General features: G+C 42.6%; 1 protein-coding gene across 1 annotated transcript in view; it reads right to left on the bottom strand.

Annotated features, from left to right (window-relative positions):
- prickle1b (prickle homolog 1b) overlaps window positions 1-23,478 on the bottom strand; it is a 213,276-nt gene extending 189,798 nt beyond the window's left edge. Inside the window, exon 1 of the mRNA XM_078220198.1 lies at window positions 23,196-23,478. The gene's annotated coding sequence lies outside the window, so the exon portion shown is untranslated. The remainder of the gene's footprint in view (window positions 1-23,195) is intronic.
- Window positions 23,479-25,385: the final 1,907 nt, after the last annotated feature.

Here is a 25,385-nt window from a genome sequence, read left to right as displayed (position 1 = left end):
ATGCCCAGATGCTAAGTTGAAAATATATCCCATTGAATCTTTTAAGAATATGGTACCACAGATATCAGTAGCTCACTGTTCCTTTACCCAAGTGGCTATTCTGCATGTTTGAGTCCAGACACTGAATTTCAATGGGCTATTAAACCTTGGATGCATCAAAGACCAGCTCCACATTGGAGATCTACAAGAGATCCAGAATAGCAATCAAAATCAGGAAACTCTGACCATTGATTTTCCTTTGGTACATAGTGGCACTGACATCATTTCTTACATACCAGTGGTTGCTTTCACAGAGATTAGTGAACTAAACTATGAGAGTTGGACAGTAGGACATAGGTTCAAACTAGTAAAATGGTATAAGGCAAATTTAGGTCTTCTTTTTCTTTCATGGAATGCAGGTTTCGCTGGCAGGGCCAAAATTTTTTACCCATCCCTAATTGCCCATGAGCTGCCTTCTTGAACCACTGGAGTCCATCTGCAATAGGTATACTTGCAGTACAGTTAGAAAGGGAGAATTTTGATCAAGCAACAGTGAAGGATATGGTGATAGATGTGGCAATATAGTTCTAAGTCTGGATGGTGATTTGGTTTGATTTACTACTGTCACATGTATTAGTATACAGTGAAAAGTATTGTTTCTTGCATGCTATATAGACAAAGCATATTGTTCATAGAGAAGAAAAGGAGAGAGTGCAGAAAGTAGGGTTACAGTCATAGCTTGGTTGTAGAGAAAGATCAATTAAGTGCGGGGTAGGTCCATTCAAAAGTCTGATGGCAGCAGGGAAGAAGTTCTTGAGTCAGTTGGTACGTGACTTCAGACTCTGGTATCTTTTTCCTGATGGAAGAACGTGGAAGACAGTATGTCTGGGATGCATGGTGTCCTTAATTATGTTGGCTGCTTTTCTGAGGCAGCGGGAAGTGTAGATAGAGATAATGGATGGGAGGCTGGTTTGTGTGATGGATTGGGCTACATTCATGACCTTTTGTAGTTTCTTGCAGTCTTGGATAGAGCAGGAGCCATATCAAGCTGTGACGCAACCAGAAAGAATGCTTTCTATGGTGCAAAATGTAAAAGTTGGTGAGAGTTGTAGCTGACATGCCAGATTTCCTTAGTCTTCTGAGAAAGTAGAGACGTTGGTGGGTTTTCTTAACTGTAGTGCCGGCATGGAGGGACCAGGACATCTAAAAACTTGAAACATGCTGTGTGGCCTGAGGGGAACTTGATGTTTCCATGTTTCTGCTGCCCTAGTCCTACTAGATGCTAGAGATTGTGGGTTTGGAAGATGCTGTTGTAAGAACATTGATGAGTTGATGCAGTGTATCTTGCATATAGATCACAATGCTGCCCCTGGAAGGAGTAAAAGTTTAAGTTGGTGGATGGGGTGTCATCAAACATGCTGTTTTGTCCTGAATGGTGTCATGCTTCTTGAGTGTTGTTGAAGCAGCATTCTCACAGGCAGCTGGAGAGTATTCCATCACACTTCTGATTTGTGTCTTTTACATGATGGGCAGGCTTTGGGAACTCAGGGGATGAGTTATGTGCCTCAGAATTCTTAATCTCTGACCTGTTCTTGTGTCCATTGTATTTATATGCCTGATCCAGTTCAATTCTGATCAATGATTACCCCAGGATGTTGACAATGGGGGAATTCAGCAATGATAAGGCAATTGAATGTCAGGGGAGATGGTTAGATTCTCTCCTTGTTGGATCTCCTTGTCTGACACTTAGGTAGCGTGAATATTACTTGCCATTTATCAGTCCAATCCTGAATATTGTCCTCGTCGTGCTGCAAATGGATATGCACTGCTTCAGTATCTGGGGAGTTGCAAATGGTACTGAACACTGCAATCATCGTAAGTAGTCTCACAACACCAGGTTAAAGTCCAACAGGTTTATTTGTAGCATGAGCTTTCGGAGCATTGCCCCTTCATCAGGTGAGTGATCATCAGTAAGTCCCCGCACCACCCCCCATCTGTGCCCCACCACTTCTGACCTTATGATGGAGGGAAGGGCATTGAAATGGTTAGGCCTAGGCCAGTCCCTGAGGAATACCTGCAATGTCACCCTGGGACAGAGATGATTGGCTTATGACAACCACGGCCATATGTCTTTGTGCTAGGTATAGCTCCAAAGAGTGGAGAGTTTCCCCCCGATTCCCATTGACTTCAATATCGGAAAGTTTTTCATACTATGTGTGATCAGTACATAATATAGACTTCCAGATAGATTGATTGAAGTTAAAAACCCCTGTAAAAATTTAGAAACAAAATTACTTAGTATGATGGACTGGTCTGTGTGCTTTTATATCTTTCAGCAAGGTTTCAATTTCAATTTACCAAACTCAGTTTGTTTGTGGTTACTTTTTCTGTTTCTCTTTCAGTTTCATTTCTCAGTCTAGTTTCTGTTCTGAGGTAGGATCTCCTCAAAAAACATATAAACTAAACAAAAAACAGATTCCTTCCCACCATTCTGTGAATAAAGTACAAACTGGCAATTGAACCTGTATGACTTTGTCGTCTATATTTAGCATCATGCTGAATAGTGATATTCTTCTTAGGTCATTTGGGATGTTTAGTTTAATTAGGAACAGCAGTAGGCCATTCAGCCTGTCGAGCCTGCTCCAACATTCAATTAAATCATGGCTGATTGTCTATCTCAACACCACTTTGCCACGCTATCCTCTTGATGTCATTGGTTATCAGAAATCTATCGATTTCTGTTTTGAACATGCTCAATGATTGAACTTCCACAGCCCTCTGGGGTACAAAATTCCAAAGATCCACCATCCTATGAGTGAAGAGATTCTTCCCCGTATCAGTTTTAAATGGCCCAGCCTGTACCTGAGATTATATCCCCTGGTTTTAGATTCATCAGCTGGGGGAAACATCTTATCGACATCCACCCTGGCATACCTTGTAAGAATTTGTAAGTTTCAATGAGATCACCCCAGTTCTTCAAAACTCTAGAGGATGCAGACCCTGTCTCTCCAATCTTTCCTCATTAAAAAATTCTGCCACCCTAGCAATTAATCTGGTAAACCTGCATTGCACTCCCTCTATGGTAAGTATATCCTGCCTTAGATAAGGGGCCCAAAACTGTACACAATACTCCGGAAAAGGCCTCATCAAGGCTCTATACAACTGTAGCGAGACATTATTACTTCTGTACTCTATACCTCTTACGATGAAGGCCAACATACCATTCACCTTTATTGATTGCAGCACCTGCATGCTAACTATTAGTGACTCATGAAGAAAGTCATCCAGGTCCCTATGGATACCCGCACTTCCCAACTCTAACCATTTAAGAAATATTCTGCCTTTCTGTTTTTTCCACCAAAGTGAATAACTTTACACATTCATATTATATTGCATCTGCCATGTTCAAGCCCATTCACTTAGTTTATCCAAGTCCCCTTGAAGTCTCCTTGCATCCTACCCTCAGCTTACATGCCCACCCAGTTTGTCATCATCAGTAATTTTGGAAATATTGCAATTGGTCTCCACTTAAATCATTTACATAGATTGTGAACAGCTATGACCATAAAGACCATAAGAAATAAGAACAGGAGTAGGACATTTGGCCCCTCAAACCTGCTCCACCATTCAATAGGATCATGGCTGATCTGACTTTCCTTACTTCCACTTTTCTGCCCTTTCCCTGTAACCTTCGATTTCCTTGCTGATCAAAAATCTATCTAGCTCAGCCTTAAATATACACAAGGATGCTGCCCAACAGCTTTCTGTAGCAAGGAGTTCCAAAGACTCACAACCCTCTGAAAGAAGAAATTCCTCCTTATCTCAGCCTAAAATAGGTGTCCCTTTATTCTGAACTATGCTCTCTGGTCCTACACTCTCCCATGAGGGGAAACATTCACTCAGAATTTACCCTGTAAATGCCAATGAGTGGAGTCCCAACCTGTTGAACGTTTGCTCATAAGACAATTCCTTCATACTGGGGATCATCCTAGTGACCTCCTCTGAACTGCCTCCAATGAAATAGTATCTTTCCTTAAATAAGGGGACAAAACTACTCAGTGCTCCAGATGTGATCTCACCAGTACCTCGTAAATTGCAGCAAGACTTCCCTACTCTTATACCCTAATCCACTTGAAATAAGGATCAACATTCCATTAGCCTTCCTGATTATCTGCTGCACCTGTGTGCTAGCTTTCTGTGTTTTGTGCATAAATTCGTTTGTGTTGCAGCTTTCTGCAGTTTTTCTGCATTTAAATAATACTTTGTTCTTTTGTTCTCCCTTCCAAAATGAACAACTTTACATTTTCCCACATTATACCCCATTAGCCAACTTTTTGCCACTTACTTAACCTATTAATATTTCTTTGTAAACTGCTTGTATCCCTCTCGCAACTTGCCTTTCCACCCATTTTTGTGTTGTCTGCAAATTTGGCTACAGTACTTTCACTTCCTTCCTCCAAGTCATTAATATATACTGTTAACAATTACGGTCCCAGCATTGATTCCTCCGGAACCCCACTGGTTACAGGTCACCAACCTGAAAAAGAATCCCTTATCTTCATTCACTGCTTCTTGCTCAATAGCCAATTCTTTATCCATGCCAATATACTACTTCCAACACATTGTAACTTAACCTTTTGTGAGGAACCTTGTCGAACACCTTTGGAAGTCCAGATACGACATATCTACTGGTTCCCCTCTATACACTCTGGTTGAGACTTCATCCAAAAATTCTGATAAATTAGTCAATTTTCCTTTCATATAAAATAGGAATACAAAAAGATGAGAAAATAAAGTATTCTATAGAGCCATGAACAATAAAAGAAAAAACCAAAATAGGTGTAAGGCTACCAAAGATTGCAGAAAAATGAGAAAATGTATAGCCAGAGGACCGGTGCATAGCTAATGTTATTTCTATATTTTAAATGTGAAATAGAATATTTCCATGGATTTATAGACCAGTTAATTTTACATCAGAAGTACAAAAGATAATAGGTGGGATTCTCCCAAAAACATTCTATGTGCCAAATTTGCGTAAAAACTGGAGTAACTCCCGCTGGTCTTTTCAGCGGGACTTTCAAAGTGAATCTCCCACATTCTGTGCACTGCAGAGTGCACTAGTGTGAATCCCATTAAAAGTCAGTGGGTGGGGCCTATTCCTGCTGGAGAGACCGGCAGCATAGCGGGCTGGCCAGCCCGATCGCTGGCTAGTCCGGGACCACCACTATGCTGCCCCTCCAGCCGCACCCATGGCCCTATCACGGCCCCACAACAATTCCTGGGCCAGCACTGGCACCCCCCCTGTCTCGGAGCACCCCGATGTCCAGCCCAACCCTCCCCCAGCAGTGGTGATCCCCCCACCCTCCTCACCCTGGCAGACCTTCCCCCCGGGTCAGCTCTTCCCTCAGAGGCAGCCCCCCCGGCGCCCCCGAGGCTGCCCCATCACTGCCCTCCCTCTATCCCACACTGATCCTGTTTGCAAAGTGGCAGCGGGACCTCCCACCTCCACCAATCACTCATAGGCCCCACCCACAATAGGCGCACCCTGGGCATGGGCACTTTGCTCTTTGGGCAGTGCCAGGGCACAGGCTGGCACTGCCAGGGGCACCAACCCCACAGCCTGACTCCCTGGGGGCAGGCCCCCAATTGTCCCCCTTCATTCCGGCGGGGTCTCCCGCTAATTGCCTGAACATGGGGAGCTAGTGTAAATCTCCGCCTGGTTGAGTGGGAGATTCAATCGGGACCTGAAAGTTCCCGATAATGAACTGCTAAACATATTTAAAACAGATTCAAATGACCTACCTGCCTTCCCGCTGGTTTCCAACGTGGTCTGACCGGCGACTGTTCGCCGGCTCTGGGAGATGTGCATACATTCCCGGCGCATGCGCAAATCCCAGTAGGCCGGCAACGCGTCTCTCCCACCGCAACCCGCCAGAAAAGTTGTGGGTCACGATGGGAGAATCATGGCCATCATTTCAAATTTGTGTAGTTACTACAAAAGGTGGGTGATAAAATACAGGAAGACATGAATAAGTTTGAAGAGTGGTAGTAATTGGCAAGTAATTTCAATATAGGTAAGTGTAAAGTGGTGCATTTTGGAAAAAAGAATAAGAACACTACAAAATGTTGAGATAATATGGTTTGGTTTTTGCCAAGGCAGGATGGCACAAGAATCATTTAAAAATGCAAGTTGGAGCTATTCTGGATTCCCATCCCCATTACTATTTCTGGCAATCTTTGACTCCAGGACTCCCACTTTTGCCAGCTCCATTGTGGTAGTTTAAAATCCCTAAAATTTTAGTTGGATTGAGTCACATCAGTAGGTTTGAACCATGGAGGAACCCTAGTCCCAAGTGCGGAACCAAAAAAACGTCGCCTGCTTCTGAAATTCATACATTCACAGGTTTTGAAATGCAGAAAATAATATTTCAGTTACAATAGTTAAATGTTGTTTGCACGTTAGATGTGTTTTTACTGCAGCGATTGATTCTAGGGCTCTGTTCTACAAAGATAAGTTGACCATTACATTGATCTGCATTATGTAGTTCCTGAGATGCATTAGGATACTTTTCCCATGTGGGAAAGTGCTGTTACCCATTCAAAAGTGATTAAGACACTGCTTAGGATCACTAGTATAATAGTCCATTGAAATTAAATGTCCAGAGTCCTTTTAAAATGGGAAAAAATCCACAACTACCACTGAACCACTTTGATTGACAGGACATCCAAAGTAGCTGAGAAAAAAAAGAACACCTGAGATTTCAGTTTTGACTGATTTCTTTTTACACATTTCCAAGGGTTGTTATTATGTGGCTAGTGAAATAGATGTTTATTTTTACAACAGATTGACCACTTGTGGGATTTAAATTTTTGGGTGGATTTTTTGAGTGGGAGTTTTTAATATAAAGTGTCTTTGAGTGTATTAGAGTGTGAGAAGTTTTTTTAAAATGCCATTTGAAAGACATGGCTCCTGAGGTCTGCCAATAGTGGATACCAAATAAATGCCTATGGAGGATACATGAGGGGGCATAAGGAGGCACAGATGGAGCATGTAGGGAATTAAGAAAGGGGTGAAAGTTTGAGGGCCTGATATGCATCATTAAAACTGGGCCAATATTCCAGTGATGGAAGTGAGATTTTTTGCCCATCAGACTGGTCATCCACCTCCCTCTGTTGTCATTTTGGAACTGCCTCTGGTAGCAGCAGGCCCATCTCCATCCCACCGCTGCCTCCCTGAAACATGGCAGTTGAGAGACTGTTTAAAGGAGACCGGGTAAGGAAGTTTCCTGACTTGACTGTCCATTTCCTCCACAAAGATCGGGCCTTGTTTGTTTAAATGGGGCTGAGAAACAAATGGATTTGTGGCACAGGTAGTAGGTTAAGCAAGCTAATAAGGCCATAAAATAAGCAAAGTGGAAGGCTTCATTTCTGAAGGGATATAATTGAAAGCAGAGAAGTAATGCTGAACTTGTACAGAACCTTTGTCAGGCTATACTAGAAGTGCTATGCACATTTCTGGTCTCCATATTTGAAAAAATATAGAGGCATTGGAGAAGATGCAGAAAGATTTACAAGGATTTACAAGTAAGGATATACTTATTTGGAAATGGCAAGATTTCTTTTCTCCAGAAAAGATAGAGCTGAGGGGTTAACCTGAGAGTGGTCGTTAAGAAAGTGAAAGAATTTGATAGGATAAAACTAAATAAATTGGTTACACTTGTAAAGGAGTCCAAACCTAGAGGTCATAAATATAATGTGGAGATGCCGGTGTTGGACTGGGGTGGGCATTGTAAGAAGTCTCACAGCACCAGGTTAAAGTCCAACAGGTTTATTTGGAATCACGAGCTTTTGAGTGCTGCTCCTTCATCAGTTGAGTGCTAAGAATGTAGAACTTGCTATTTCAAGGAGTAGTTGTTGCTCTTTCCACACCTGGTAGTGCACAAGGCAAACTGTCATCTGTTTTCAAAGCTTGTTTTTCTTGGAACAGGTCACTTGCCTGTTGTCAGAGTTTTATAGCTTGAGAGGCGCCACTCCGCATCGAACATATCTGACCATGAGTCTCTCCTGCTCTTACCAAGAAGGATGTTAGAAGGATTTTGTAGATTGGTACTCAAACAATTGGCTGCATTATACACACCTTTTTTGGCCTTCAAAATTAGACTAGTTGGACCAAATGGCATGTTTCTGTGCTGTAGACTCTGAGGTAAGAGATCCTATCCAACATCAAGCCTGCTTTCTTTCACTTTCACAACATTGCCTACCACCGTTATTTGCATAGTGCAATGCTACTGCAATCCTTACCACGTCCTTGGTATCTTGACTAGTGGGATGCAGTAAGGATCAGCGCTTGGGTAATAACTGTTCAAAATCTGTATCAGTGGATTGGATGTGGGGACCAAATGTAGTATTTCCAAGTTTGTAGATGATAGAAAACCAGGTGGAAATATGATTTGTGAGGAGGAAGAAAAGAGGCTTCAAGGGGTTTTAGATAAGTTTAGTGAGTGGGCAAGAACATTGGGTGTGCTTTTGCCATTTTTTGGCAAGCGCCATCTTGGGAGGAAAAGTGGAGGGTAGCCTACCAGCTGCATTGTTGGCTTTTCCTGCTATATTTTTGGACAGTTTGGCAAAAAAATATAAGGGCCTGATCTCACGATGTCATGCTGGTAGCGTGGGCTCTGATTGAGCCTGCCCTGCCAGCAACTTAGGCTTTTAAACTTAAGGTTCCTCTCCTGTGTGGAACTCTTCCCAATCTTTCCACCCTGCTCCTCCAGAGGAAATCCCCCTGCGGCACTTCCCTCACAGAAACCCGCACCCCGCTCCCCCCACTGATCCCCCTCCCCCCCCCCCCCCCCTCCCCGCCCACCACCACCACACTGTTCCTCAACTACCCCTTGCTAGCGCCAAGGGGCAATTCCAGGCCAGTGTTGGGGGTAGTACCAGCGTACTGCCTGGACCACCTGCGCATATTCCAGTGGGTGCTGCTCGCCAAGTGCATGTCATATGCGCCCTGTCTCATGCCTACATGAATGGACAATTTAACATGGGAGGGCAGGGTCTATCAGTTGTAAATCTTGATAATGACATTTAAATTGATGCAGATGGGGATCTCAACCTTTAAAGTCAGGATTCCTGTCACGTCATTGGCAGGAGGCGGGAACAGTCACAATGGGAAATCTCACCAGTGTAAAAGCCATTTTGGGTCTCCTGCACGATTCTCTGCCCTCTCCACCGTTCTTGTCCCCAAAAACGGGAACAGAAAATCTCTCTCCCTGCCACCCCCTTCCACATTCCCCCCAATTGCTGCTGGAATATAAGGTGAATAAGTGTGAGGTTATCCTTGTTCGTAAGTCATTGAAATCTAACATACAGGTGCAGCAAGCATTAGGAAGGCAAATAGTATGATGGCTTTTATCATAACAGGATTTGAGTACAGGAGTAAACATTTCTTGCTTCAACTGTACAGAACCTTGGTTCGATCATACAATGATTATTGTGTACATTTTTGATCTCTTTAACCAAGTAAGAATATGCTTGCCATGGAGGCAGTGCAGTAGAAGTTCACCAAACTAATTCCTGGGATGGCAGACTTTCCTATGTGGAGAGATTGAAGAGATGGGGCCTGTATTCTCTAGAATTTAGAAGAATGAGCTAATCTTATTGAGACTTAGAAAACTCCTAAAGGGCTAGACGGAGTAGATGCATGCAGGATGTTTTCACTGGCTGCTGGGTCTAGAACCAGGAGACACAGTCTCAGCATTAGGGCAAGCCATTTAGGACCGAGATGAAGAGAAATTTCTTCATTCAGAGGGAAATGAATCTTTGGAAATCTTTACCCAGAGAACTAGGGAAGGTCTCTCATTGAGTATGTTCAAGACAGAAATCGATAAATTTCTAGAGACTGACGACATCAAGGGATATAGAGAAAGTGCAGGGAAATGACATTGAGTAGATGATCAGCCATGATCCAGTTGAATGGTGGATCAGGTTCGAGGGGCTGAATGGTCTGCTTCTACTTTCCTATTTTTCTATGTTTCTATATAGATTTAATGAATCCAATGACACCACCCCCCCCCACCCCGCAACCTCTCCCACAGTACAATTCAGATAACCACGTGGTGATGGATATAACTGGGGCCTAGGCTTTACACACTCCAGCAAATTAACAGCCTCAGGAGAAAAGGGAAGGAAAAAATAAATGAGTACATAGAAATAGGGTGGAATTCTCCTAAGCCCTCTGCTGGTAAGTTCGGTGGTGGGCATGGGGGGGAGAATATGGTGAGAGGCCCAGAAATCGATTTCAGTCCACCATGCATTTACAGTGGGATCTTCTGCTGGTACCCACAATGGTAGGTTGGAAAACCTGCCAAAGGGTGGAGTGAACTTCATTTGCACCCCACAGCAGATTCTCCACAATGCCAGCTGGAAAACACACTGACGTTGAAGCATGTTTGGAACAATGTGGAGTGTAGATGACGAGACTCACCTGAACAATGCCTGGGGTTGCCTCGGGAATTCGCAACGGAGGCAACCCGCAACCCTGGACAATGGATCACCACAGCAGTGGGTCAAGGGTGCACCTACAGGTGGACCTTCCAGATTTGGTGTCACTTGCATTTCCACGTATCAAGCTTTTGGACATTCGCAGAACTTGTACTGTTTCTATTGGAATGTATTGTCAGCTCCCAAGATTAGGGAGCTAAACATTCCTTGCATCTAGCTTTTGGACCTCTCTATTTTGACAGCCAATCCGGTTTCAAACAATAATCATTTACTTTGGTTATATGAGGTAGTCTGTTTTTGTTTGCCCAGGGTTTGAGAACAGACATGGCTACTGAAGAAGAGTCATTGGACTCAACAGAGGGGATTTTCTGCCGGCTTTGCTGTGGGCAAAACTGGCAATGCCGGTGGAAAATCTTGCAGGACCAGTTAAATGAGAATGTCGAAGGTGAGGTGATGACTGGACAGAAACTGCATTTAAATCTATTTTAATAGATTTATATCTTCTTAAAAGGCTTCTTAAAAGGCCACTATATGTTCCCCCAACATTATGAATTCCCCCAATTTATAACTGCTTTTGCAAAACATCACGCAGACGATTTTAATTTGATTTATTATTGTCACATGTATTAGTATACAGTGAAAAGTATTGTTTCTTGCGCGCTATACAGACAAAGCATACCGTTCATAGAGAAGGAAAGGAGAGAGTGCAGAATATAGGGTTACAGTAATAGCTAGGGTGTAGAGAAAGATCAACTTAATGTGAGGTAGGTCCATTCAAAAGTCTGGGGGCAGCAGGGAAGAATGTTCTTGAGTTGGTTGGCACGTGTCCTCAGACTTTTGGATCTTTTTCCTGATGGAAGAAGGTGGAAGAGAGAATGTCCGGAGTGCGTGGGGTCCTTAATTTTGCTGGCTGCTTTTCCAAGACAGCGGGAAGTGTAGACAATGTCAATGGGTGGGAGGCTGGTTTGAGTGATGGACTGGGCTTCGTTCACGACCCTTTGTAGTTTCTTGCGGTCTTGGACAGAGCAGGAGCTGTGCTACAACCAGAAAGAATACTTTTTATGGTGCATCTGTAAAAGTTGGTGAGAGTTGTAGCGGACTTGCCAAATTTCCTTAGTCTTCAGACGAGGGGAAGCTGCCAGGGGGAGAGAGACATGCTCCAAAAATGCCCAGGCACTGCCCCCTGATATCCTGGCAGTGCCACCTTGGCAGTTAGTCCATAAAGCCTTCCAATTAAAGCAAAATTGAATGTAACAGCCAGTTTACTGAGGGAGTTCAACTATTGGTACATTTGAACCCTACGGTTCCCCATATCCATGTGGGGGGCGGTGGGAAGGGGGTGGCACCTCAATGTCTGTGGGGCCAACTCTATCAGGCCCCACCTCACCAATGCAACATCATAAACAACGCCCCCAGATTTCCTGTGCAAAGAGAATCTAGAGGGAAAACTGGTTTTCTCGTCTTAGCCAGCCAGAGTGAAAAGTTCCATCCAGAATGTTTCTATCTCCACAGATGCTACCAATGTTTTTCCAACACTTTCTGTTTCCAATTCAGATCTCCAACATCCGCAGTATGTTGCTTTTATAGTATGGTGATATAGACACAGCATTTAAATAGCAAGATGAAAAGCCATCAATCTGTTTTTCTCTACAGATGCTGTCTGACCTGCTGAGTATTTCCAACATTTCTGCTTTTAATTAAATGGGAGGATTTGTGTTCTATCTCACCCTTATACTTTGCCTGTAAAATTTCACTTGCATGCCAGTCCTTGATGCTTCTGCACAGAATAAGACACACAGGAGTGGAAACATGGAGTTTATGAATCGAAAAGTGGAAAGTTTTTCTTTCAGCCTTCCAATTAAAGCAAAATTGAACATAACAGCCAATTTACTGAATAAGGAGTTCAACTATCTGCATACTTGAACTCTGCGGCTGCACTCTAATAGAGCTCATAACAAATACTGCAGTGTTTCAAATTCAACAGGGCATAACTTGGGCCTCAGTCTAGTGCCCATTGCTCTTAGAATATTGTCCTGTCACCAGCTCTCAGTTTATACAGTCCAGTGAAATTATATGACAGGCTTCTCTCCTTTTCTTACCTATTTAGGGTGCATCTTAGATGTAATGACATTGCCAGCCTTGATTAGTTTGCAGTCTAAAGGGCTTTGCAATTACTTCATAACTGGTGCAAAAAAATATGAAATCCAACCTATTAATCAAACAACACAAACAATTATCTCAGTGAAGTCTGGCAAGCAGACTGGAAAGCCTATCTGTTGAAGTTAACTCACAAGTACTTAAGTTAAATTTTAAAATGTCTGCAGTTCTTTCTTTAATATAAAAGATATATATCAGTCAGTTTGGGTTGAAACAATCTGATGACCACCTTCTCACCATATATGGTTATATGTATCTTTTTCTTATATAAGACAGATATACACATATATAGAGCTACAAAATGGTGTCAGTGTGAGATATTTGGCTTCTATCATGAACCTCACACTAATTGAGCTATATTAAAGAGAGATAAGTGTGGACTGATGGTTTCAGATACTGAATTGTTTGGGATCAAGATTGAGTGGGACCCTGTATTAGTTTAAAAACACACAAACACACAGAGAGATAAACATTTCACTATATTGTAGAGTTAGAATGTTAATCTGTCTTACCTTCATTTAAAAACATACAAATTACTGAAATGCATGTTCTATATGCTCCTAAGATTAGTTAGTGAACTTTATCATTGGATAGTTGAGCCATAAAGGCCAGGATGGCTGAAAAGTTCCTTGTCTCTGTTAAGTTAACTAATGTGAGCCAGCATGGAAATAGGATTGGGCATGGGGGGGGATGGGGGGAGAGAGTTCTGGAGTGGGTATATCATGTGGGAATGGAGGGCAGCGTTATACAATGCTCTCGACATCGTTCTGAGACCTAATGATAGAGTCAGATCATGCTGTGATGCCCACTTCGTCATGTGATGGTCAAGTACCCTATCAATATTCATATTCCAGGCTATGTGAAAAACAGCCACTTGGGCAGCTTAGTGCCCATGGAACCGTACCCCAGCAGCTAAAACTCATAGAACTGTTACTCAGTTAATCCGTTAATCATACCCCAGCAACTGGCAACTGTGGAATCATAGCCCAGTAGCTAATACCTGTGAAACTATATCCCAGCAGCTAGTGACCATGGAATGAAACCACAGGATCCAACATTAATGGAGCCAAATCCCAGCAGTTAGTGACCATGGAAGCATACTCCAGCAACTTATTTATTATATATTAAATGAATGTTTAGTTATATTCAGGTGCTATGCATTAACTGTAGATTTGCCGGTGTTCTAATATATTGGCGCACACTGTAACTGGTATGGATGTGCATGCAATTGGTGCTCATTGCAGCATATCCAAGCATGTACAGTATCTTCAGGTGATGAGAGAAAAATTCTGAGTGAGAAACAGAAAAGCTCAGACTGGGTGGAATAACTTGTCTGAAAATGATTTTCATCCATCAGAGCTGTATGCTCTGTATGCTAATTTTTATGTTTCAATCAAGTTCAGAAAACTCTGTTGGGAGTACAACTTTCACTGAATTGATTCCAGCTAAGCGGAAGCCTTTTTTCCAAGTCCAAAAGCTCTTTTTCTGGAACTGCCTGGAATTTTAAAAATTTAACTCCAAGCTAACTGTAGCCATTTGAAAGATGAGGCCAGAACTTGTGAAGTGTGTAGATTATAGAATCACATGCAACTAAATAGCTTCATTTACATTAAGCCTCATTCTTGAAATGTGTTTGGAAATCTTCTTCGGCACATACTCAGCCAGGCAATGCCAATAATTTATTCAATTGGAAACGTTTTGAGCAAAGGCTAGCCAGAATTGAAAGGGCATGACTGCGAAAGAAGGGATGAGGACCTCAGATAGAGTGATGGGTGCAGGATAAATCTGCTCTGCATGCAGACATCTTGTAGATCCCAAAGAGCAAATCTCAGCCCAAATAAAATGACAGTCAGTAAATGGACCGTAAGTGGGTGAAATTGATCCTCTAAATATTGTAAATCAGAAAGCCAGACGTGATTTGCAAGGTTAGCCCCTAGTACATAAACATTAGAGCAACTGTAACAACAGAATCGTGTTTCTGCACAACACAACCCACATATTTGTAACCCACAGTGAGAGGCAAGCATGTCTGGAGTATTATCCAACAAAACGTGATGGGGATAAAATGATCTTTGGCAACTTAAAAAATCTTGTTTCCTGGGAACAACCCTGATTTCCCTTAGATCCTGGGGCCCAAGAGCAAGAGATGTGACCAACAATACTGTAGCCTTCTCTACTTTTTCTTAGGGCTGATTTATATTTTCATAACCTCAGGCTCAATAAACTCATTTGCGAATCTACAAAAGGTCTTAAATGTTAGAGGTAGCAGCTGCCAGGTGAAGTATTTCATTATAATTCTGCATGCAAACTGTAACTCCAAATTCCATTGTCTGTGAGGAAAATATTGTTTCTGTTGCTCCCTTTGTTGAAAATGATCAATAATCAAAAGTGTGTGTTTCAAACTCCATTTTAAATGCCACGATAACCTCCTCCCTAATTAGTTTCCATGTTAAAGCTGTTTCTCATTTAAATTTACCCTCCTGACTGATTGGCCTGCTTTGGAAACAAGAAATGTTGAAAGCACAAAAGATTTAGTTTGGCTTGCATCGCATCTCATAATTTGAAAACGTGACTAAATGCTTGCAAAAGGTAGCTAAAGCTATAAAGTGCATTACTCCCACACAAGAAGCAGACATATATTTATATCTCTAATGCACATATGCTTTTTTCCCCATGCATAACCTCACCATGTGTTTATTCTGCTGTGACCAGATTGTGGCACCCTGGATAACCACCCCTCTCACCCCACCCCCCCGCCCCCCAACCCTGCCTCCCTCATCCCTGGGCAAAGGCTTTATTTTGCTCCTTTGTTGCCAGTTCATATAGCCAGGCATGTTAACCAACCATTAAGCAAATTATTCCTTTTGCAATACTTTTGCAATATATTTTAATCCTGACATGGATTTCAGCTCCACACGGAATGAATAGTGCTGGGGAAAAAAGCATTTCTCTCACGATGACTAACACACTCCTGGTCTATGCGCAGGACCATTGTTGAGCCTGGGCAGATTGTATAGCCTTTTGCACACATGTTAGCAGTTCAAAGTATGATAATGAAGTGGTATTGTTAATCAACTACTAATCTTTAGTATGTGAGTTCAAATCTGGCAATGAGAATATGAATTGAGTGGAAGTTGCCATGAAGCAATTGGACTGTTGTAATACCCCAGCCAATATCTTTAAGGGAAGTAAACTGCTGTTGTTACCTGATCTGACATATTCAGGACTCCAGTCTTAAATCAATATGGTCAACTCTTACTTGCACTCTGAAGCGGTGCAAAAAAACTGCTCAGTTGCTACACTGCAGCAGTTCAAGAAGTCTTAAGAGGCCTTTGCTATCTTTAGTCCAGATGCTACTCAGGATGCGGTTAACATGCCATCAGGATCCTACTGACTTATGATTCATATTTATGCCCAAGTCCAGCATGTACGTCATCCATCATCAAGACTGCTGGCAGTAAATTTGGAAATTGGCGAGAAGAGAGTGGAAGATGGAGCTGCCCAATTTTCTGCCGAGGAGACAAGTGTTCCAATTTTTGCGTGTCACGGTTGAGTGAAAGCAGCACAACAAAACCATTTTTCTGAATGTGTTTCAGAATCTAAGTTCTACAAAGATGTGAAAAAAACCCTCATCATTTGTGATGATCAGTCCTGGGCCATGCATGTTGATTACACTGCATGCAGGCAGCTGCTACTGCTTTCATCTTGGTTCAGCCACAACTGGTGTTGCAGTTAGAACTGGCATCAGGACACTACTGGCATCATTGACCCCCTCCTCACCTCAAGCTCTGCTACACCTTTGTTTACCTAGGATATTGAACAACTTCAGCCAACAGTGCCCCTATTCATGACGATCAATTCACACAATATTCTGAAAGAAGTACTTGCCTAGTTTATGAAAATGGCTTACATCCATAAATTACAAAATATTCATTTCCTCTCGTAACAATTGTGTTTGGATGGCACCTAATTTTGTCATTTGAAACTTGCCAGGGAACTCCCTCTTGCTGTGCTGTCCCCGACAGCTGACACTAATTTCATACTTTATTTATTGACCCTGCAAGTTCCTTTCAGTTGACAGGTTAAATTTTATGCAGAAATGTGGCAGGTTGACCCAAGTCAACTTGTGACAGCACTGTTCATTATGAAGATGAATAGTTATTTTCTGTGCAGACACTTGATTATAAAATGATTTACTCTCAGACATTTCTGCTACCAGCAGAGCTCATTAGTGCAGAGATGCTACAGAGGAGTGCGATTTATCACTTTTCACTCTGAAAGGCAGCGTTGTCTTGCCACATTTTTTAAAAAGTGGAATCAGCTGTCTGTAAATTTAATTACAGAATTAACCATGAGCACAGACAGTATTAGTCACACCGTCCCCCTGTTCAGCTGATGTTATGCCTTGTTTTAATGTACCCATGAACTCGCAGGAGTCCAATTCAAAGTCTGAGCATTCATGAATGCCTGTTTGACAGTTTAGTTTGAAAGTTGCAATGGTGCCAGTAGAATTGGACTTACCTGCCCAGCTCAGGCCTCCAAGGTGAGACCCCTAAACTGAGGTTGGGCCTGTTTCTGAACACAAGTAGGGAGGGACGGAAAATTTGAATATGGTTCGCTATGCCTCCTAGTGGACAATTAGATAGGAAGACTTGGATTTTTGTTGTGCGTTTCATGACTTCAGGTTTTACAACCAATGAATTATTTTTGAGGTGTGGTCACCATTAAAAAGTATATAGTGCAGAAACCAACTTGTGTCTGGGTAAGATGCTATTTTTCAGAGAGTCGGTGCAGATTCAAAGGGACAAATGGACTCCTTCTGCACTGTAGGAATTCTATGACACATTGACTGATTCCAAATCTCTAGGAAGAGATCTTGCCTCTCTTTCACGTGAAATTGGTGTATGGATTGGATAAAAATGGGCCATGTTGCTGATGCAGTAATAGTCAGTGACATTCACTTAGCTACTTTGACATTTAATGCTTGTGGCATTTAGCTCATCCATTGCCTGCAGAGCTGTTGGCAACATCACCATGGCCCTCGTCCCATTCGATTTAGTGCCACTCAGGCACTTAGCTGTTCAGATTCAGGATCCTCGTCACCCTAACAGGAAATTTCCTGCCTCCAGCAGCTGCCAGCCTGTCAGAGGTTGGCAGCTCTTTAATACTGGCAGTATCACTGGGAAAGGATGCTACTGGTGTACTTCAACAGGCCGAGGCTGCAGGATTGATGATGGAGCCCCAGGAATAATGTCCTTGGGGCAGATTCACCAGTGTCAGACAGGGACTGTATAACTATCAGAGATGAGAAATTTCTTCTGTTTGGCAGAATTCCAATTTTTTGATGATGGATTTGGATGAATTTTTTCCCAAACCTCTGCCAACCCTCAGCCGATGCGGCCTCCGCATCCATTGCAGCTAAGCAGGGAAGAAAGAATCAGCCAAGAAAATCTCCACTAGTAACAAACTCAGGAATAGGACTGGGGTGCTGCCAATCAGCACTGCATCAGCTCAGACCCAGATGTCATCACTCATCTCACCTGAAGGGTGCATTGCTGAAAGCTGCTTGGTGCAACCATGAGGTTTGTCAAGCCCAAGAGCAGGTCATGGCAGAGCTCCACTTTCCGTAGGCTTTGTTAGGCCGGGTGGTTGGGGGAGCAGAGCATGAGTCTCTGTGGAATTTAGCAAGCCAGGGGGGTGCAGAGCCTGAGTCACCATGGAGACGAGCAAAGCCTCTGTGGGGTTCAGCAGGCTGGGTTGTGTTGCAGAGCCTGATGTTTAGCAGGCCAGGCAGGATGAGGGTGAGCAGAGCCCGAATTTCTGTGAGGTTCAACAGGCTGGGGGAGAGATGATGAGTGGTGGGTTGGTCAGAACCCAAGTCTCCATGTAATTTGGCACATTGGGAGGTGAAGGAGGAACAGAGCCTGAGACCCAAATGTTTGCTGTAGAGGTGGGTAGTTTGAGTTGGGGAATTTCCTGGCTTGCTACATCTGCCCCATCAGAAAGGCCACTAAATGGAGCAGTCTTCCATCTGGGGGAGGCGGGTGCAGGATAGAGTTCCCCGGGGAAACAGACCACAGACAGTCACGGGGAAGGCAGCCACGTACCAAGGTGACCTGATTAAAAGACCCACCTTGGTTCTCTGGGACTTCATCCCAGCCATATTGTGACATTTTAGACCCTCTAATCCTCAGTCTTCACACCCACTCCCCATGCCACCTCAGTAATATTCATACTCCCCAAACCACTATCATTGCCCTTTATAGCCTCCATGCCAACGTATGGCTCTTGCATGCTCACCCATCCCCATTGTTCCATATAGCTCCATCACAATTTATGCCAAGTTATGGCTCTTCAATGCCCATTCACCCTATATATATACTATGTACAGAAGCAGTAATTCTATGTACAGAACCAGTAAGTGATATAGTCATAATAGCATGTATGGAACTGCTCAGAAAAAAACACGCATTCACAAATCTTTTTGAAAAAGATCTGCTGTTCCTGCAACCCTATAAAAGTGTCAATCAGATAGATAATTAAAGTATCAAGAGCAGAATGTTCAAACAGTTCACACTTAATCTTACACAAAGAAACATTGAGACATTGACAAAGGAAATTACAGAAAGAAAAAAATATTATAACGACTTAAAGATGGCAATCAAGTTGACTGTTCTCTCTGACTGTCAAAACAGAACTCCAATGAGATAATCCTTTTATAAGTCTGTGCTCTCAGCCAAGTCGCATTATGCATAAAGATCATTGTAAGAAATATTTCAGTATAACTGGATAGCCTCATGACGCATGCTTGGCTGAGAGTCCAGACTCATGTTTTCTCACCAGGCATTTTGTTTTGACATCTGGAGAGAACTTCTACATTCACATCTTTAAGTGGCTCTAATAATTATTTCCTTTCTGTGATCTCTGTTGTCAATGGCTCAGTGTTTATTTGCAAAAGATTGAGTTGTAAAGTGTTTAAAGCATCTTATTGATACTCTAATGGTTTGTCTGATTGATACTTTAATAGGGTTGCAGGAAAAGTAGATAATTTTTCAAAAGAGATTTGTGAATGGGCGTTTCTTTCTAAGTGGTCCCACCCATGCCATTGTCACTATATGGCTCACTTGTTTCTGTACATAGTGTACACTGAGTGAATCGCATAGTTGACATGAAGGGTATGAAGGGCCATGGAGTGGCTGAGTAGGCATTGAGGACCATAAGTTAGCACTGAGTTGGTATGAGAGCTAGAAATGCTCAGGGGATAGGTGAGAAGGCATAAGTTGCATAGGACAATAAGGGGCCATGGGCAGGGTATGAGTTGGCGCTGAGTGGGAGTGCAGGGTGGAATGAAAGTGGCATGGGGGGGAAGACTAAGCCCCTTTGAATTGACATTTCTAAAGCAGCCCAAATCCAGAATAGGGTTCACAATTCCTCTCAAGTTGTAAACAATGAGCTATGGAGAAGTTGGCTTGACTCCCAAGAAGATTGGATGTGGCTAGGAGATGCCCCTCAATGGAGCCAGCCCAATTCAGGATTGCACATTACGAGCTCACTCCCCTCCCTCCACATCTTTGTGAAAATCTGGGTCCAGGTTTGGCAGGTAGGGAGGATTGGGAAAGGGTCTGGGGGTGATGGGTTTGGGGAGAAGGGCTGCTGAGTGAGTCGGGGATGATTAAAAAGAGGGAATACTGAGTAAATGAGGGGAATGGGTGGGGAAGAGGGATTGCTGAAGGATTGAGAGATTGGGAGTAGGGGACTATGTGTAGGGTGAGGGGGAGTGGTGCTGATTATAACGTGTATGTTGGAGTTGGAGAGAGGGTCTTCACCTAGACTTCTGTCACCAGGGAATATGAAGAGCTTGGCTAACCTACATTAGTATATAAAATATTTTTACAAAATGCTTTAAAAACAGATTTTCATATCATGTGCATGCGATATGTGAACTTTAATAATTGTATACTATGTTATTTTATTGCTGTTTTCCTTTCGCTGGCATCTGGAATCATGTTAATTTTCAAGATTTTTATTTTTGTATCCTCGTTCCAAGTGGGCATCGCTGGTGGGCCAGCATTTGTTGCCCATGTTTAATTGTCATTGAGAAAATGTTGGTGAGTTAAAATAGAGTCACACTGGAAAAAACGTTTGCGAGCACTGCCGGAGTCCTTTACTTCGCTTCAGATGTGCATAATCCAGCAAGGTCATGGAATCATAGAATCCCTACAGTGCAGAAGGAGGCCATTCAGTCTATTGAGTCTGCATCAACTTTCCAACAGAGCATCTTTACCAGGCCCACCCTCTGCCCTCTATCCATAACCCCACACATTTATCCTGCTACTCCCTATAACCTATAGATCTTTGGACACTAAGGGGCAGTTTAATAAGGCCAATCCACCTCTGTCTTTAATTTGTATCACATGCACTAACTGCATGAAACGTTGAAATGCTGAGGTCACTTTGGTGATTTGACACAGATGCATTGGTCCAAAGATTTGACGGTAATAGAAGGAAAACAAAAGAAAGCTAATCTTTCAACCCTCTTGTAGTCTAATAACTCCATCTATTTGAAGTAGACTAAAAGCATTTTCATTTCACGACAAATGATAAAAAGTACTATAATTATAATTCCTTACCACTTCAGGCACTAAAAGATTTTTTTGTCTTTGTCACTCTCACCCCTGAACTATAAACTATAGTTAATATCCTATTTGTTGCTCACATGACAAAACCACCAAGTTTGAAAAATATCTAATTCATGTGCACTTGTATTTTGAAACATTTTGATAATGTGTTAAGTACAAACCTTTCTTTCGAACATAAAGTTACAGTCTTTTTAAACAAAAAATATCTTATTTTAAAAGCTTGAATAGTTTGTTTCAAAAAAAGGTCTTTTAACTGAAACTGCAGGTCCAATAGATTGAGTTTCTTCCACTCATTTGAAAGGACATTTTAATACATCAGTTTTCCAGTAGAGGACCTATGTGCTTGCTTGTGTTTTGTGGCATTGTTTCACAAACCTGGTCTTTCACTCATTTTCCCCTCATCTCCTCGTCTAGTTATTATAAATCACAAGTTCCGAACAAGAAGTACTACTTGTTGCAAGGATTAACATGATGTCAGAATATGAAATTAATTGGATTACTAATCCTTTTCGGTGTTTCTGACAAAACAGTTCCAAAAGGAGTCACAGTGATTCCTCCTGGCCAATTAAATTCTGCTGAAGAAAAATTGGATTAATTTTTGCCTTGAAGAAACTAATTGTGTTACGTCAAACACAAAGAATCACAGCTAGAATAGCAAGGAAGAAAGCAACTATGATCTTAAGGAAATATATATATTCTTTGAAAGCAAAAAAGATTCGACACTGACCTTAAAATCTTCTGCACTAACATCACACTCTCCTTTCTTTCAGTGATTCTGCCCTCTACCAATTCTGGGATGTTTAAAAATAGTTTTCTATACTTGCAATGTGAGCTATTTTGATTCTCTCCAATCCCTACTATTGGTATTGTCTTTGAAGCTCAGACTGGTCAATTTAAGCCTACAGTAAATTTGAAAACATGTTGTATTGAACCCCAGGCAGTCAGCTTGATAAATGGTCAGTGTTTAATCTTACAATCCCCTGGTGAGAGTAAATATTGTCAGAGAGAAAGGGCTTGACAAATATTGCGTCACCCTTTTCAGAGCCCTTTTAATTCAAGGAACATCAGACTGTTCTTTTAGTTCAAGCTGACTGCTTAATTCCAAATATATCCCAGAATAGAAAAGGAACATAAAATTGGAACAAACTGTAGGGAGGGAGAGAGGGAAATTCACTCACTCCCCTTACATGGGGATGAAAAAAGAATCGCACTGATGATAATGGCGAGAGGGCCGAAACCTTGACATTTATGGCTGAGAATAATAGAAATTGCTGGGACTCGATAGAAAATGACCACTTATCACCCAAGTGACAGACAACAGCTGCTTGCACATCTGGAGTCTGCTTCGGGCAAACAGTTCAACTCTAGGCATTCTAGGAAAATGCCAACAGCTCCTCAGCCCACAGACCTTAACACATCGCACTTCAAGTAAAAAACCTTGATAAATCACACTGTTTTGACAGGTTCAGCCTTAGATTAATATTAATACATTGCACAGGTATTCAAGTTCCCAGCAACACTAGTCTTAGTTATAACAGATTGATGTTTTCTTAAGCCGGCACATATCTAAAGGGGGAAGTTCAATAATGCAAAAATAATTGGACATTCAGTGAAAACAGTCAACAAAGGTCCCTTTGAAACTTTTAGTTTTAAATCTATGCCTTTCACAGCAACAAGTAGCCAAGGGGCACTTCCCTTTTACACTGTTAGAACTCATTATGTCTGTGAAGGCAGGGTGACATTAAACCCACAGGAGGCTGACATACCACAACCGCATTCAAATCATCTGTCTTGATGAACTGCAAACACCAGACTAATGGAAACTGATACAACTTTTCTGCTGGCACTGATAAAATTCCTCCAGCTATCAGCGAGACATCAAAAGAAAACAAAATGGTAGAAAAAATCTCATAGACTTACTCCAGTCAAGTTGACATAAGCAGGGGGCGAGTGAGAGAGAGATCAGATAAAATATTCCTTTAAAAAAATCGATCACAATTGCATTTGCTGTGAAGACTTTGGTCCGCAGTTGGATCGGGTTGCTCCCACCTCAAACTAGGTGGGCTGTTCAGCATAGAATGACAGGAGACATTTTTCAGGGTGAGTCTTGAAAAGGAGTGAGAAAGTGCTTGACAAGCTTTCAGCAAGCTGAGTTTGCTTCAGGGGCTGGAATAATCAGCTCTCGTTCTGATTCTTTCCCTATAATGATCTCAAGCTTTCCTGAAGACTGAAATTACATTAACATCACTGACTGCCTATTGGCTGAAACACCAAATACCGTCCAATCCAAGGAAGCTGAAATACCCAGTTAGAAAGAAAACATGGAACAGGAGCCCATCAACAGGAATGGTTCTGCAGCTTCCCCCTTGTTTTTTTTAAAGGAGAAGTTTCACATTGCTATGCCCCTATGGAATGATAATTTTCCCATGTCAGTGGAATACTTTTATGATTAACTGTGTGGCAGAGATTTTTATCTGTCTCAGTGATGCGTGAAAGATCTCAACTGCACAATTCTTTAATAAGTGATGTTAGTACTTCAAGTGGTACAGCGATCAAACATTTCAGTCTGTCAGTTTGCCAAGTCTGAGAATTGTTTTGCATTTGATACCCGACATTAGTGCCAGCCTGCCAATCTACAACTATATATTTGATAAAAGAATTATTTTCCTTACCAGTTTATTTTGATCCTTCTTTCTGAATGTGTTGAGCCTTTGTTGCACAGAGTCCAACTCATACTGCTTACCCTCCTGCATGCTACTGAGATGATTGTTGTCCTGTAAACCTTAAGATTAAATGTGGCTAGGTTATTCAACCATGGAAGGCAGTGGAGCACAACCTACGCTCACCAGAAGACCACTAACATATTATGCTGCTGGAAGGCATTGCTGAATAATATTTAGGAACAAGAGCTGTGGGTGATTTTTGTTTTTCATCCCAAACCCGGTAATGTTAAAGTGAAATGAGGACAAGCGTTGAAGGAAAGACACATCCTAGAGAGGCCTGAGCCTTTATCTCACCCCGAGATTCAGGTGGCAGCTTAAAAACTCTTGACATTTGAAGTGAGAGCAATTGAGCTGGCCAGGGAGGAGGAAAACTGTGCGTGCACAGCTGGCGACGGGGTGGGGGGACATCAGACAAAAGTGAGAATCTTCAAGGCACGCAGTCATTCTATAAGCTTCAAGTGAGTTAATTTTGTCCCTTCATTTATTCCCTGTGATGTACTAATGCTATCTCCATTCCCTTGCAGGGCACTGACTTGAGCAGCCAGGACCATACTCGTGCCCCTTGGAGACCAAGGATATGATTACCTCTGAGGAAGACTTCTCAGAACCCACCATAGAAAAAGAGTTTCAGCTATCACCTGCATCCTCCACCAGTATAGATCCTCACACTTCAGTGAAATCACTAAATAGACAGGCTTCTGGGTCACTGACTGGTGAGCATCTCAGAGCTGAAGATTCACAGGAAGGAAGGAGTGTCCCAGGGAACCAGCACTCGGAGAGATGCCAGAGCCCAGGATTCTTCTGCACCCCTGCCTGATGATGTGGCCCTGGATCCAGTTGTCCCAGACTTGCTAGAACTGCAAAGGCAGAGTCACGAGTATCAGGAAAAGAATGACAGCATCCCTCCTTGGACTGCAAGGCCAACTGGATGAATCCCTTCTGCTCAAGGAGATGGTGTCATCACTCCTACCTAACGAAGCCAACACTGTAAGGGTAGCATCCGCAGTGGAGATCTTGGTGCACTCCATGGCTTAGAGCATGAGCTTCATGATGCAGGGCTTCAACTGCATAGTTCAGGCATGAGTGGGCATCCACGAGTGTCAGCATCAGAGGATGGTGGAGCTTCTGGATCTCACTCCAGCTACCCGTCTATCCCATGGAAGAGCATAGGTGTTCCCGGGCAACTGAAGGGGAGAGGATCAGCAGGAGGACTTGTGAGTGATACACCTCCATCCCAGAACTCTGAGGAGGATAGCAATGCAACACTCGTGCTGCCCGAAAGTAAACCAGGAGCCCCAATGTTCAGGCCCACAGGGGACACCCACCAAGTCATCACAGGCAACAGGGTGTGGAAGTCAGCAGGCCAACCTCAATTGTGGAATCTGTG

This window comes from Mustelus asterias, chromosome 9 (genome assembly GCF_964213995.1).
Source record: "Mustelus asterias chromosome 9, sMusAst1.hap1.1, whole genome shotgun sequence".
NCBI classification, from domain to species: Eukaryota; Metazoa; Chordata; class Chondrichthyes; order Carcharhiniformes; family Triakidae; genus Mustelus; species Mustelus asterias.
The sequence above is the reverse complement of the archived record's forward strand: the minus strand, read 5'-3'. Positions and strand labels throughout refer to the sequence as shown.